Consider the following 13,992-nt stretch of genomic DNA (forward strand, 5'->3'; position numbering starts at 1 on the left):
GCAGAATTCACATACGTGGGGAAATAAAGGCCTGTGCCCAACGTCAGCAGAACTGGGGGTTTCTCCAGTGCCACATGTCCTTTAGTGGTTCGACTTGGAAAGATCCCTGATGAGTCTGACCAAGTCCCAGGATTCCACCCTCAAAATCCCAGGACATAGACATGACAGTCAATATAAGAGCATACGGTGCAATAACATGTCCTTTGCACCCCTATCCTAGAGAGCAGGAAAGGAGATCTTGAACCATACAACCTTCAGGAGCCTGGCCGTGACGAAAACCAAAGGCTATGCATGTACTAAGTAGGCACATCTCCAACCAACCCACTCTCTCATCAGACCCATTTCAATTACAGTTATGACCGGTACAGAACAGTTTTTAGCCCTGCTGATGGGTGGTCAGATGGAGAAGAGCCCAATGCAAAGCCCATCTACACCACGACTCCAGATCGCTTGCCTGGGCCCTCAAGTTACACACAGATATCACCTACCTATAAGGGATGCCATCTTGCGTGCTTTATCCGCTGAGCTAACAAATCTTATGTGTGCAAAGGACACACAGAAACTATTTCTGGTAAAACGCCATCCTGGTCTGTAGTTCCTATATGCCCAATTAACCTTTGTAAGAAACCAAAGCTTGGCTATTAGACGTGCTATGACATAGTCTTTGTTGTTTAAAACATACATACACACATACACACACAGAGTGCATTTCAAGACAAGTTATGGGAGGAGGCATGCTCCTGGTTGAACAGCTGAAGCAGTCATGTGTGTGGGCTCCTTGTTCATATGACTGTAGGAACTATTCCTACAGTTTGCCTTTCGCTAAAATGATCAAGTGACGTTCACTTGCCTGAATGATCCAAGATGCACTAGAACAGCCCTTCGCCCATCTGCATGCTAAAGAAACTTAATTTCCTGCTCTCCAAGCTGCCATAAAACTTCTTTTGCTCCATGCTTTTTATTGTTCTGCATTCTTGATCACAGAGCCCAAGAAAGAAAAGCATTTAACGGTCCCAAACCCCAGATCTAGTGATTTATGCTTCCGCGTAAATGCAGCTTAATGTGGATCAAAGTTCACACTGATAGTTCCTATTTTAACACTGAGCTGACAAATGAAGAAAGGGGTTCCAAGGGAGGAAATGCGGGGGTGGGGGGCATGCAAAAAATCCATTGCTACCTTGTAGTCTGTATTAAACTAAAACATTTAGAACCACTTTCCAGAATTTAAAAAGAAAAAAAAAAGGCCAAGAAAAACTACAAACCGGCTACTGGGTTTTTTGTTTTTTTTTTTTTTTGCATGTTTGCCAACAAATTCTTAATTTGTACAGTTAGTTGTAAAATGGGTTTAATGATTGCTACGCACAGAAACTGAAAAGACAAAACAGAACGATACTCTCAAAATACTCTTTATATCACGTGATTGACAGCCTACGTTAATTCCCAGAAAATACAGTTTCAATCGGAGAAACAAGAAAATAGGATGAAATAAAAGGAGGGAAGGCAGCTAAGAGAGCATGAATTCCCTTTGGGAGATCAGGATACAATGAGGCAAAGCCTGCAATACAAAGTTTTAAGGACAGGGCATGTTGGATGCTAGTATTTTGGCTCTAACTCTGACGATAATTAGCATGTGACTTTGGAGAGTCACTTAACCTCACTAAGGACCATTTTCCTCGCAACTGGAAAATGCATCCTCCAGCCGCCTACTGATAACAAATCCTATTACAATAGAATTCCTGGGCTAAATCCCTATTTCAACATAACTCCAACTACAAATATACCTGCACACAGATACACACACACATGAACCTACTCCTTGGGATACGTAAGTGACTCCAAAGATCAAATTTCTAAAGAATCTAGAAGACTTGAGGGGAGAGGCGATGGTATCCTGGGCCCTCGAGCAACTTAACGGTGTTTATTTCCATTCACACAATCCAAGGGCAGTGAACAAAGCTTAGTTGATAGCATTTATCGAGCAGACCTTGGAACCCCGTCCCCAAGGCTTACAGTGAGAAGCTAAGGTTCGGACAGTCTGACTATAAACATGAACTTAATCATAAACAGTCCCCCAATACAAGACCACACCCCAGTGGTCTAATGGCTTCCATTAGAAGCCCCTCTTCCCCAGAGGTCACCAACCACAGAGGAGGGTAAGGAATCACAGCCACTCCCAGAGGTGTTTTACACTGGGAGGTATGCTACTTTTTCAAACATTACAAATTTTCACAAACACAAAAACTTAGGGACAAGTATGAATGTCTACTATCTCTTAAAATAATAACGAGATAACGTACGGGGCTCGGCCAGCGATTCCTTGCGGCATCAACTGACAGGGCTTAGGCCTTGCAGTGACCAGCTGAGTTTGCATTTGCAGCCCTCCCCTGAGACAATCACAGAATGTCTGCCCCTAGAAGACCACGTAGCCAGCCTCCTCATTCTAGACAGAAACTTGGCCTATATTTACACAAAGGCAATAAGTAAGGTACCTCTGGGGGCAGCCCAAGTGAAAATAAAACAGCATCCTATAAGCAGTAGGAGTTCAAGTACACACACGAGGAGCCAAGAGAGAGGCGGAAGGGAAATAATTCAGTGTCTGAGGGCACCTGGGTGGCTCAGTCGGTTAAGCATCCAATTTTGGCTCAGGTCACGATCTCGGGGTTCCTGGGTTCAAACCCCGCATCAGGCTCTGTGCTGACAGCTCAGAGCCTGGAGCCTGCTTCGGATTCCGTGTCTCCCTCTCTCTCTCTCTGCCCCTCCCCACTTGTGCTCTCTCTTACCGTCTCTCAAAAATAAATATTTTAAAAATAATAAAATTAAATAATACAGTGTACAGAGTCGCTAATTCTTTCTGCCAGCGAATGCCCCCAGTAAGAGATGCCCCCCTACAAAAGGTTTCAGTTCTCTTGTCTTACAGCATCTAACACAAAGCCACATGCACCATGTGTAAAGCAGGATCTGGAAGGATTTTCAGTAGTGTTTTTACCTCCTACCAAAGATCAACTCCACTACGCCGATTTCCAGGTCACTGATCCATAGACGGAACTGTACCTTCTTCAACCAATGAGGCTCGTGGAGACAGACAGAAGCAATGGTCCCCAGGAGAAGCCCCTCCAAGGGGCATACACTTGGACGTGGTAGTGGCGGACCTCAGGTTGCGATAGGTTCAAATCCTTCCCTCCCTGTTACTCGCTGTGGGGGACCCCTGAGCAAATAACCTGGCTACTCAGAGGCTCAACGTCTGCATCTCAGAAATGGGAGTAAAAATAACAAATACGCCCACAGGGTCACAGTGAAGACTCAATGAGATGATTCACATAAAGTGAAGGCTCAGCAAAGTGCTTAGCTCAGTAAATGCTGGCTTGGAAAAAGAGAAAGAAAAAAAAAAAAAAAAAGTCCCTGGTCTGATATTACAGTTCTCTAACCCTGCATGCAACCTTACAAAGCTCCTTTTTATATCCTACTATATTTAACATAAATCTATAATCCCCTCCAAATGCATGGTTAAGTGCGGTTAAAGTGTGTTAAAAGTATAAGAAAAAGGGCTTAACCCTGAGAAGCTCAGCCTGGGGGAAAATACTGCTCCTTTCATACGTTGGCATCTGGCAGCAGTCGGCCCAGCCTAATCGCCCCCCAATTTTACAGCAGATTCTGATGAGCCCTAGACCTCTACAAAATCTCCTACTAATCTCTAGCCGCACCTCTTTTTCATGTGCTGCTGCTCCCCCAAAAGTCGTCTCTGAGTCGTCACAACTTGATCACATAGCCCCCCAATAAATAACGCCTACACACCCGCTACGTGCCAGGCACCCCGCGCAGGCTGCTAGCAGGACGAGAGCAGGTACAACCCAAACGGGTCCGTGCTGTCCTGGGCTTACTGCCTAATCAGCAGGACTGTGGCACTCATCATCAAATACTCACGCAAGTACAGCAAAATTCCACCTGTAATTGCAGAACCACAATCAAGGGGCCGTCCGTAGGACCTGAGTGCAGAACACAGCATGTAGTGAAAGGCAAGGCAGTGCAGGGATCAGTCTTCAGAGCTCGAATCCCACCTCCTTCAGTTACATAACCTTTAGGCAAAGTCACCTGATCTCTCTGGGACTCAATGGCTTCATCTGTAAAATGGAAATAACCCGTGCCTAAAGGGACTACTACATGAGCCCAAATAATCCTAGTCCAGGTCTGGGTATGGAGCAGCGCTCAATAAATAAGAGCTGTTGCCACGGCCAATATTATCATCATTATTACAAATATAATTGAGATCTGAACTAAAAAAGAAATCAATGTAGGATTTGCTACATTCAACGACAACTCACCGGAGGCAATTATGAATACCCTTTGCAGGGGGAAGGTACTCTACAATAGTACTAATCAGATATTCCAGGTAAAAGTCAGTGGGGAATTATTAGTCTAATAATACTAACACGCAGGAGAAAAGACCAGAATAGAGAACTGGCCAGCATTAGCAATGGTTCCTTTGTCACAGCTCTTTTCTGTCTTCTTGATGGGACACTGATGTAACCTATTAGAGCCCAAAAAATAGAAGCAGGAAAACAGCCATCTCTGGGGGGGGGAGGAGAAAGAGACCCATAAGTCTAACAGCTGGTGGTGGCAGCCTGTCAAACTGAGGAAAGTTAATGTCAAGAACAGACGCGGGGCAGTCTCTCACTGTTATTTTTGCATGATTATTCCCAGGTGTTGGTGCACGCTGAGCAGTAGCCTGGCTATTTATCACTCGAGAGAACCGAAGAGCAAGGGAGTGGGGGAGTAGGGGAGGCAGAGAGGCGGGGAAGAAAAGGTTATTTACACAGATAGCGGCACTTAGCGTGTGTAATCAGAGGGCTGGGGGGGGAAAAATCCGCAGAGAGATTCTGGCAATATTTTCTCAGTTCACCTCATTTCAAGGGCTTCTTGAGCGCTGATGAGCAAGGAAGGCTACAAAGCAGGAGTGTTCACAGTAACAGCTTTGCTTCACTCCAGCACTGTGTCAGCCAGTGATGGGTTCCAATACCGGAAACTGACAGCCAACGAGGAAGGGTGCTGGGGGGCACCCTGGCCGGCACTCCTGCAGCCAAAGAGGTGCAAAGAGACGGGTGATCTGCAGCGGGATGCGGTGTAGCCAGGCAGAGGGAGAAGGGGCGTCCAGGGTCAGGGGCAGAGACAGGCAAGCCCCAGCGGAAGGTCTGAACCCTGACTGGGGAGCTTGCCCTTCTGGCTGCTTCCATCTCTTGCAAAAGTCTCCACGCTCATTTGGCTCTTAACCCCTCAATCCTGGGATTCTCGGATCAACAACAACCAGGGCGGAAACGGGGTTTTATTTTGCTCGGTCAATATTTTTACATTCTGTGGGCGTGCTGGGGCACAATTACTTAATGCTCACGTTTTCTCCCTATCGTGGCATTTGGCTGTTTTACGAGATTGCCCACAGTCACCTCTTTAATTTAAAACGCATTAGCGGACACTGCACTTCATGCAGGGGAAATCACAGCTCTTTGAGGGTGACCACTGCCACCGTCTCTCACTCTGCATTTTAACCACCCTTGGTGCCGGACATGGTTGCTGCTTCATTAGCGAAGAAGGGAAGCTTAAAAAAAAAAAGGATCTCTTATCCGAAATGAACTGTCAAGGGTGAATTTCCACCCCCGATACAGAAACCTGAACAAACGTATGCCGGTCACTCCTAACAGTGTCTTTCCTAAACGGGGTGGAGACTTCTCCTTTCGGATCCACGATCAAAGCAACCTCCGCTCCACAGCTTGGTTCTCAAACAACACGGGTGAGTTCCCAGTTCACGGTCTACTGTGCACCACACTGCAGACATTTCCTATCTCCTTTACGTCCCGACATCCCCATTTTATAGAGGTGAACACTGAGGATGGCAACTGGTTCAAGGCCAAACTTTTAAAATCCACGGGCTTTCCTGTAAAAATACTAGCAACAGAGGGAGACACCCTTTCACCTCTCTTACGGAGGAGGGATTATACTCCACGTGCTCATGCTAAATCTTCGCAAGATTATGAAAGGCCAAGTATTTACATACGGGGAAGAGGAAATTTGGGAAAAGAAACTTTAAAAAAAAATTGGTTTTTTTTAATCTTTATTTCTTTTTGAGAGAGAGACAGAGTGCGAGCAGGGGAGGAACAGAGAGAGAGGGAGACACAGAATCCAAAGCCGGCTCCAGGCTCCTGGCTGTCAGCACAGAGCCCGACGCGGGGCTCGAACTCACAAACCGCGAGATCGTGACCTGAGCCAAAGTCGGACGCTTAACCGACTGAGCCACCCAGGGGCCCCATGGGAAAAGAAACTTTAAAAGGTCACTCAGGGTTGGTGGCCCAGCCAGAACTTGAACCCACAGTGGTCTAAGAGGAAAAGCAAACTCTCCTATCAAATACAACATGAGAAGATGGAAGGAAACCTTCCTCCTAGGGTAATTTCTGACCCTTCCCTGTAGGTTAGAACTCACACACCTGAATCACTTTTTTTTTTTTTTTTTTTTTTTTTTGCACAGAGTTCAGAGCGTGCCTCTGGGGGCATCTCATAAGCAAATACTGCAGTCCCTTCCGGAAAACTCCCTCAAAGGCCTCACGGAAACCAAAGCTCAGGGTTAGTTTTGTTATTTTAAATCAACCAATTCTAAAAGCTCCAACTACATACGATGGCTGGGAATGACACCATCATTTTCACTTTCTCATTTCGTGAAGACCAGAGGCCACCCTAAATAAAAAGCCACAGATTAAGCTGCTAAAGGGCTTTTACGGGCCTGGTAGGGTTGGACCAGGGCCCCGGCCCCAGGACAGCTGCTTCCATTTCCAATCATGCCAAAATCACAGAATGCCAATCCAGGGTCTCTCTACGGGGCTGCTTGGGTGATGGCAAGCAGCACCAGGAGGAGGTCACTGGACTGGTGAGTCACCTCAGAAGTGTCCCTGTGTGCAGGTCACAAAGCACAGACACATAAAGGCTAGCGACAGGACTTTGAACAACAGTGACCAGGTTTAACTTCATTCTCCAGACGGGACAGTTTTCAAAGCCCAACAGAAGGTACAGAGTAGAATTCAACTCCTGGATTCAGGGTCGAGTTTTTGTTTTTGTTTTGAAGCCAAATGGAATTCTCCTGCAGAAGGTTTTCAACCGGGTAGGCTCCAGAGCAGGGGCTTCAAGGGCAGGTGCAGGGGGCACAGGGACTCGGTCTTGGAGGTGGGCCGACCCCACCAGCCCACATCAGCTGTCATACCCTTAAGCTTCATTTGTGACCTCTGCAAACAAAACGGGTCCTACTGCTGAGCCACAGATGCCTCTTCTGTTTTTTTTTTTTTAATTTTTTTTTTTTTTTAACATTTATTTGTTTTTGAGACAGAGAGAGACAGAGCATGAACAGGGGAGGGTCAGAGAGAGGGAGACACAGAATCCGAAACAGGCTCCAGGCTCTGAGCTGTCAGCACAGAGCCCGACGCAGGGCTCGAACTCACGGACCGCGAGATCATGACCTGAGGTGAAGTCGGCCGCCCAACCAACTGAGCCACCCAGGCGCCCCTGCCTCTTCGGTTTTAAAAGTGCCACTGACATCTTCAGCTGCTCAGAGAACTGGCTGTGCTCAAACAGGAACACTAAGGGACCAGCGTTTGTTTTTCTATGTTGTCCCTAAGGGTTCTCTGATTTTCTCTCATCCTGCTCATTTCCAAAGTAGTTACTTAAAACACAAAAATAAGCCGCAAAGAAAGGAGACCATCATACAGGTACTTAAAAGTCTGTCTTCTTTCACTAATTCTTTTCACGAGTTCCTGGCCTTTGCAGAAAGCTGCATTCCTGAACATTTCCACACAAATCCCATTTCCATCAATTCAACCTGGTTCCCAATCCCCTAGGAGTGAAAAAAGCAGCTCAGTGATAAAACTCTGCATGTCTAACTCTGGACCTTGATTAACATGGGTGCAACTATCGTACTAAACAAATCAAGTTCAAAATACCTGAATATCTTAGCAGACAATGGCTATCTTTACACTATCCATCTTTGTATGACCCTGACTTCTTGAAAGTAGGTCGAAATGATGGAAAAGTCACAGGCCTCTCATCCTACTGGACACAGACATGACTTTAAGGGAAAAAGGAAGGGAGGAATAAAAGGAAAGAAGGGCCTATTTGGAAAAATCACTTTATTCTTATTCTCAACCAAGAGTGGTTCTTTTCTTCACCTTATATTATGGAATCTCACTTGCAACTGCTAAAAAGAGTGTCTTCAATTGAAATTTGAGGCATTTGAGTTGCAAATGCAATACATGCTCATCACAACAAATTCAATAGTAAGGAAGCTCCTGAGTCACGCTGTATGGGAACCAAGATGGCACCTTGGCCTGGGTCAAAAATCTGCTTCTCCCAAGCATGGCAGGTCACCCACAGAAGGGGACAACCTAGACTTCCTGCCCAGGATACCACCTGGTGTCATTCACCCTCCCCCCTGCAAAATCTAAACTCTGCCCACTTAAACCCATTGCATGCCTAAGAGGCAGTGTGTGACCATCTCACCTCTCTCCTCTATACTTCCCAAATGCTGATCCAAAATACTGATCAATTTCAGTGAATTCATGAAAGCTCTGAAATCTTAATTTCACAGTGAACCAGAATAAATGACTCGGTAGGGCTTTCCATGGTTTGTCAAGGAGATGCAGGGCTTGGGGAGGGGGAGAGGGAGAGGGAGAGAGGGAGAGAGGGAGAGAGGGAGAGAGGGAGAGAGGGAGAGAGGGAGAGAGGGAGAGAGGGAGAGAGGGAGAGAGGGAGAGAGGGAGAGAGGGAGAGAGGGAGAGAGGGAGAGAGGGAGAGAGGGAGAGAGGGAGAGAGAGAGAATATCACCATAGCTCCTACGATCACCTACACACTTACTCTCAAGGACACTTCAGTGACACATTCACTCTTATTACGGCTCTAAAGAAAGGCAAGGGTATGTTTTCTCATCTGAAGTCTTAAGAGATAAGTTCGACCTCTCAGGGTCAGGAAGCAAACCAGAGGCCATCACTATCCCAGGGGGGGCTGCTCTGACCTCTAGTAAGTACCTACCCTAACTACTGCTTTCAAAAGTTTCTTCTCACAAAGCCCCACACAGAAAGAGCTGCTCACAGGACCAGAATTCTGTTTTCCCTCCTGAGAACAAAGATTCTAGAAGCCAACAGGTCACTCTCTAGGGAGAGGCTTTCTCCTAACAGTTTCTTAGGCATCCCTCTAAAAATGTGACCCGTATAAAAATGTGAAATGGGGGGGGGGGTCACTTTTTATTTTACAGCCTTCTGCGTGAATTTTAACACGAACCTGTACTACGTTCACAATTTATTTAAAAAAACTAACCTTTTAACAAAAAGATGCTAAGCCTTTCTACTTCAGGATCAAAGTAAGCAAATGCCAACGCAGAGGGGGGAGGGCCTATTTTTAAGACTGTTATTTCAAGTCCTTGTGCAAAGGTCCTGAAACCAACAAGCCGAAGGTGGGATGTGACAGGAGGACCGTATATTGACCCCATGTCCTCCCCCTGTATAAAAAAGGCTGCCGTTTAAACCTACCTCTTTCTGACAAAGTCATTCCTTTATCCAGCAAATTTTGGCCAGGTACCACTATGTGCCTAGCACTGCTGCAGGAGCCCTCCGGGGGCCCCAAGGCCACAGGGGAGACCGGCAGCACGCGGGTAGAGGTGGTGTCACCATGGGGCGGGGGCGGGGGCGGGGGGGGGGGGGTGAAAGATGGGTCTTAAGGAAGTGCAAAGTGCAGCCTGGGGAGGAGACAGGAGAGGAGGGCGGAGCTGGTCCATTCTAGACATCACAGTTGATTAAGGGCCTCGAAGCCCTGGAGGTAAAAAAAGACAAAGCAGAATCAACGTTGGAAAAGCAGGCCTCATGGTGAGCCTGGATATCGCTAAGAACTGGGGGGCTATGGCCAAGCTGGAAGAGAGCACTAAGGATTTCAAGTAGGGGCATGGGAGGATCGGGTTGTTCCTCTGGTAAAAAGCACAAAAGGTGGTGTGGGGAGAATGGAGGACAAAGGAAGCTGGAGGAAGGAGGGCAGTTAGGACGCCGTAACAGGAGTCCAGGGAAGAGATAGTGGGCTTGGTGTTGAGGACAGGCCATGCCCCACTAGATTCGGGCAAGGGGCTAAGATCAGAGCGGTCAGAGAGGTCGGGTGTCCAACACTGTGCACCGGTCAAGAGACGGCCGTGCCCACCCCTGAGGAGCTGGCCCACGTCCTACCCCCACTCCTCCCAGAAAAGCAAGACTGCTAGCTTTTTAAAGGCTAGTGACTCTCAATAGAGTCCTTAATTTCAACCCAACAGCTACTAACGGCCACATGGGATGGCTCCAATGCCCCCTTGGAACTTTGTCTCAATGCAGCTGAAGAAATTGTGAAAATTAATAAAAGGAAATCTCGTTTCTTAAAAGAAGTCGAGAAATTCGGCAGGTGGAGCTCTCGTGCCCTATTACTTATCATCAATCGCAGACCCAAAGGAAGGCAGGACCTTGCAGGTGAATACTACTTTACTGCCCCCACCCCAGCAGGAGGAAGAAAGGCTTTCCTCGACACCCCAGCAACAGCCCAGCCAATGAGAGACAATCACGACTCGGCCAATGAGAAGCCACCATACTTCCAGCTTCCAGTTTCCTCCAATGGACTCTTTGTTTCTAACAGCCCTGTGGGCGGTCCCCCTATCTTCTATAAAGGGGCTGTCACCTCCTTTGTTCTCCAGAGTTGCCTATGACTTTCCCTGTGGCTTGCTGGTCCAAGGTTGCAATTGTCCTGCTATTCCCGAATAATCCCATTTTTGCTGGTAAAGTAACTGGCAGTTTGAAGTGTCACGAAATGATGACACAACATGGCTGCTGCCACCTCTTTTCCATTGGATTCTTTTTTTGTTTTAAGTTTATTTTGAGAGAAAGTGTGAACGGGGGAGGGGCAGAGAGAGAGAGAGGGAAAGAGAATCTCGGGCAGGCTCTGCTCAGCGCACAACCCGACGGAGGGCTCGATCCCACCACCAGACCAGACCTGAGCCGAAATCGAGTGGGACACTTAGCCAACTGAGCGTCACAGGTGCCCCCCATTTAATGATTCTCGGTCTTTGAGAACCCAGACTCGACCACCGAATACCACTGCCCTCCATCTTTCCTTATTCCTGGCAGCCAAGAATATAAAGAGACCTTCCCTTCAGGAGGGCTTTATTGCAAAACCAATGCATATCCTGAACATGCTTTTTCAAACTGTCCTCACCTAATCGTGCCGCTCCCAGAGTGATGCTCTGAAGCGTCCCAGGCACCTCCTCTTGAGAATCACTGCCCAGCCATTGGCAGAGATAAACTCTCCTTTGCTTTCTCTTCCTTCCCTTGTACCTGGTTGTACCTTGTCCTTATGTTCCTACCCCCAACTATAAATCCCATGGTCTCCAATGCAAACACCTTCCCTTTTCAGTCTTGGTGCAACAAGCCCTCGGAGAGGAACAGTATAAAGGGCATATTGCCTAGCTTGGGACATCAGTCCACAGTCTGGTACAAGTGTTGGCAAGCGAAGGCCAGGAGCCCAAACAGGGCCCAAACATAGTTATTTCCTCTTTAGAGTCGAAAAGGGATGAGGGCTAATGGGGAGTAGGAGACAGGGTCACACTATCTTAGCATCTGTATTTCCAGAATATTTAATTTTACATGTGTCTTATTTCAGAACAGGTTTCAGATGACTACAACAAATCATTGAGAATAATTTTAAGACCAATCACTCAAACTCATACCTATCAAATAACACCTGCTCTAAATCTTGGTCATATAAAACCGTAAGATAGCAGATCCAAAATAAATGGAACACTACAACTTTTAAAGTGGATGCTATAACCTGTCCAAGATTTCTTGACCAATGAATAAGACATTTTGTATAATGTAGCCAAAAAAAAGAAAAAGCAGAAAACAGTATACATACTCCATAAACTATGTCCAACTATAGCACCCTGTGAACAATGTATTTATATTAAAATTTATATTAAATGTATTTATGTTAAACTGTATTTCTGTTATGCTCTCCCTTAATGTTACAGTAATTTCCAGTTAGTCCACAAACACCTGCAGACAGTGTTAGCATGAGACCAAGCTAAATTTAAATCAAGTTCATTTGAATCATGATTTAAATCAGCCAAGGAGAACTGGTATCTGTTTTAAAATTAAAGAATGCATATTTATTTTTTGCCATAATAGTACTACGCTTCATAAAACTCAGAGATATATATACACACACTACTTGTTTAAAGAAAACATCATTTAAAGATGGCAGAAAAAACGTTAAAATATTCCAATTATTTTTATCTTTACTATTACCATCCAGCCTTTACATACGCACATGTATTTTACAGCCTCAAAACCATACTCTTTCGACAGATTTTTTTCATACTTTGCAGCTACATCAGGAATTCCAATACAGCTGCTATATATATCAAAACTAAATGCAGAATCCATTCACATCAGGAAAAGACTTTCTTCTCTAAGTTAGTCATGAGTATTTTTCCACAGTGTATTAAAAACGCACAATCAAAACAACTTATAAACTTATAAACAACTGTTTTCTTCAGTAAAAAAGGGTAGGGGTAATCTTCTTCAACTACAAGTCATTTTAAAATAAGAAGTTTAGTTAAGTATCTTTATGCTTCAATAAACATTATTGAATCAATAAACATTATTCCTTGACGATAGTGTTTATTTTAATGACAGCGCTAAAATACAGGGGGGTAGGGGGTAAGTACTCATGTCAAAGCCACTCCCAAGCAGTTAAGGATTAAACGTGGAACCCAGAAGTGAGGGCACAAGTTAGAAACAAAAATGAAGAAAACATTTCATGTACGTAAAAATCCCAAATATTATATAAAGGCACACCCGTCCAGCCTCCAACTAGCAATTTTAAGTATCTTTAATAATAACTCTGAAGCACTCGGACAGCTTATCAAACTTCCGTGTATTTTGTTCTGTTTGGCTGGGCTAAGGGAAATTTGTTTCAGGTAGCTTTGGTGTTAAGTACATTTTCCTGCATTCTAATATCCTAGAGCTCTAGTAACTCCTTAAACTGTAAACAGGTTATTAACAAAAACGCTTTGCCATTTAACTTCATTCTGAATTCAAGTTATACATTCTGATAAAATATTTAACGTCTGTCACACCTTAAAAAACGAGTATCTCTTAAATGCAATATGTTTTTAAACCCAGTAATTCTATTAAAATCAAATAACTATGATAGAGCTACTCCTTTGAAATCGAATATTTGATCTCAAAAAAATAAGTGAAGATGAATTGACTACTGTTAGCAAAAAGACTTTGAGGGGCTCTGGAATAACACAGCCCAAGGATATGCAAAAGTACAGAAGGAGAAGAGCAAACTGATCTTGGAAATTATTTTCGCTCAAGGACACCGGAGTTTACGGTAGCAGAAGCTCCCAGTCAAAGCCCAGCATATGTGTGCAAAGTGCAACCTGGTTGCATTTCTGCACTGTCCAGACGTCTGGGCAGATGGGGGGCTCTGGGTGTGTCTGGGGCAAGCAACGTATCCCCACATGGGCAGTGAAGGAGGACAACAGATACGATTCCTGTGTAGGGTACCTCTTCTTGTAACAACTTCTTGCTTTCTCTTGCCCTTCTATAAAGCAGCGTCGTACCTTGACGCCTGGGTTCAGTACGTACTACGACTGAACCATGAGGACAACCTCACGATTCTGGGTGGCCGGCCCCAATCTGAATATAAGCCCACTATTCTGAGAACCTCCTCCCCGCCCCGCCCCGTGGCCCTTCTCTTTTTCTTCCAGAGAGACACGGCGGCAAACAGCACGGCCCCACTAGGTGCACCTTAGGGAGAGCAGAAAAGGCAAAACTACAACCTGCCACCCCACCCTGTCCATCTTCCCAGGGAGAGCAGGTCATCCTCTGCCTCTCATTCTCCAAGTGCCTTGTTAGAGGAACAAAAAAAAAAAAAATTCTCTTGCACATGCGTCAG

General features: G+C 45.6%; 1 protein-coding gene and 1 long non-coding RNA gene across 5 annotated transcripts in view; one reads left to right on the forward strand and one right to left on the reverse strand.

Annotated features, from left to right (window-relative positions):
• The window catches only part of ZNF608 (zinc finger protein 608), a 117,764-nt gene that overhangs the window by 63,791 nt on the left and 39,981 nt on the right, over positions 1-13,992 (reverse strand). The gene's annotated exons all lie outside the window — the stretch shown is intronic.
• LOC122237834 lies at positions 9,725-10,725 on the forward strand. Its single transcript, XR_006216482.1, has 2 exons — positions 9,725-9,884; positions 10,422-10,725. It is a non-coding gene; the product is annotated as an uncharacterized LOC122237834 (long non-coding RNA).

The sequence above is a fragment of the Panthera tigris genome, chromosome A1 (genome assembly GCF_018350195.1).
Source record: "Panthera tigris isolate Pti1 chromosome A1, P.tigris_Pti1_mat1.1, whole genome shotgun sequence".
Taxonomy (NCBI): Eukaryota; Metazoa; Chordata; class Mammalia; order Carnivora; family Felidae; genus Panthera; species Panthera tigris.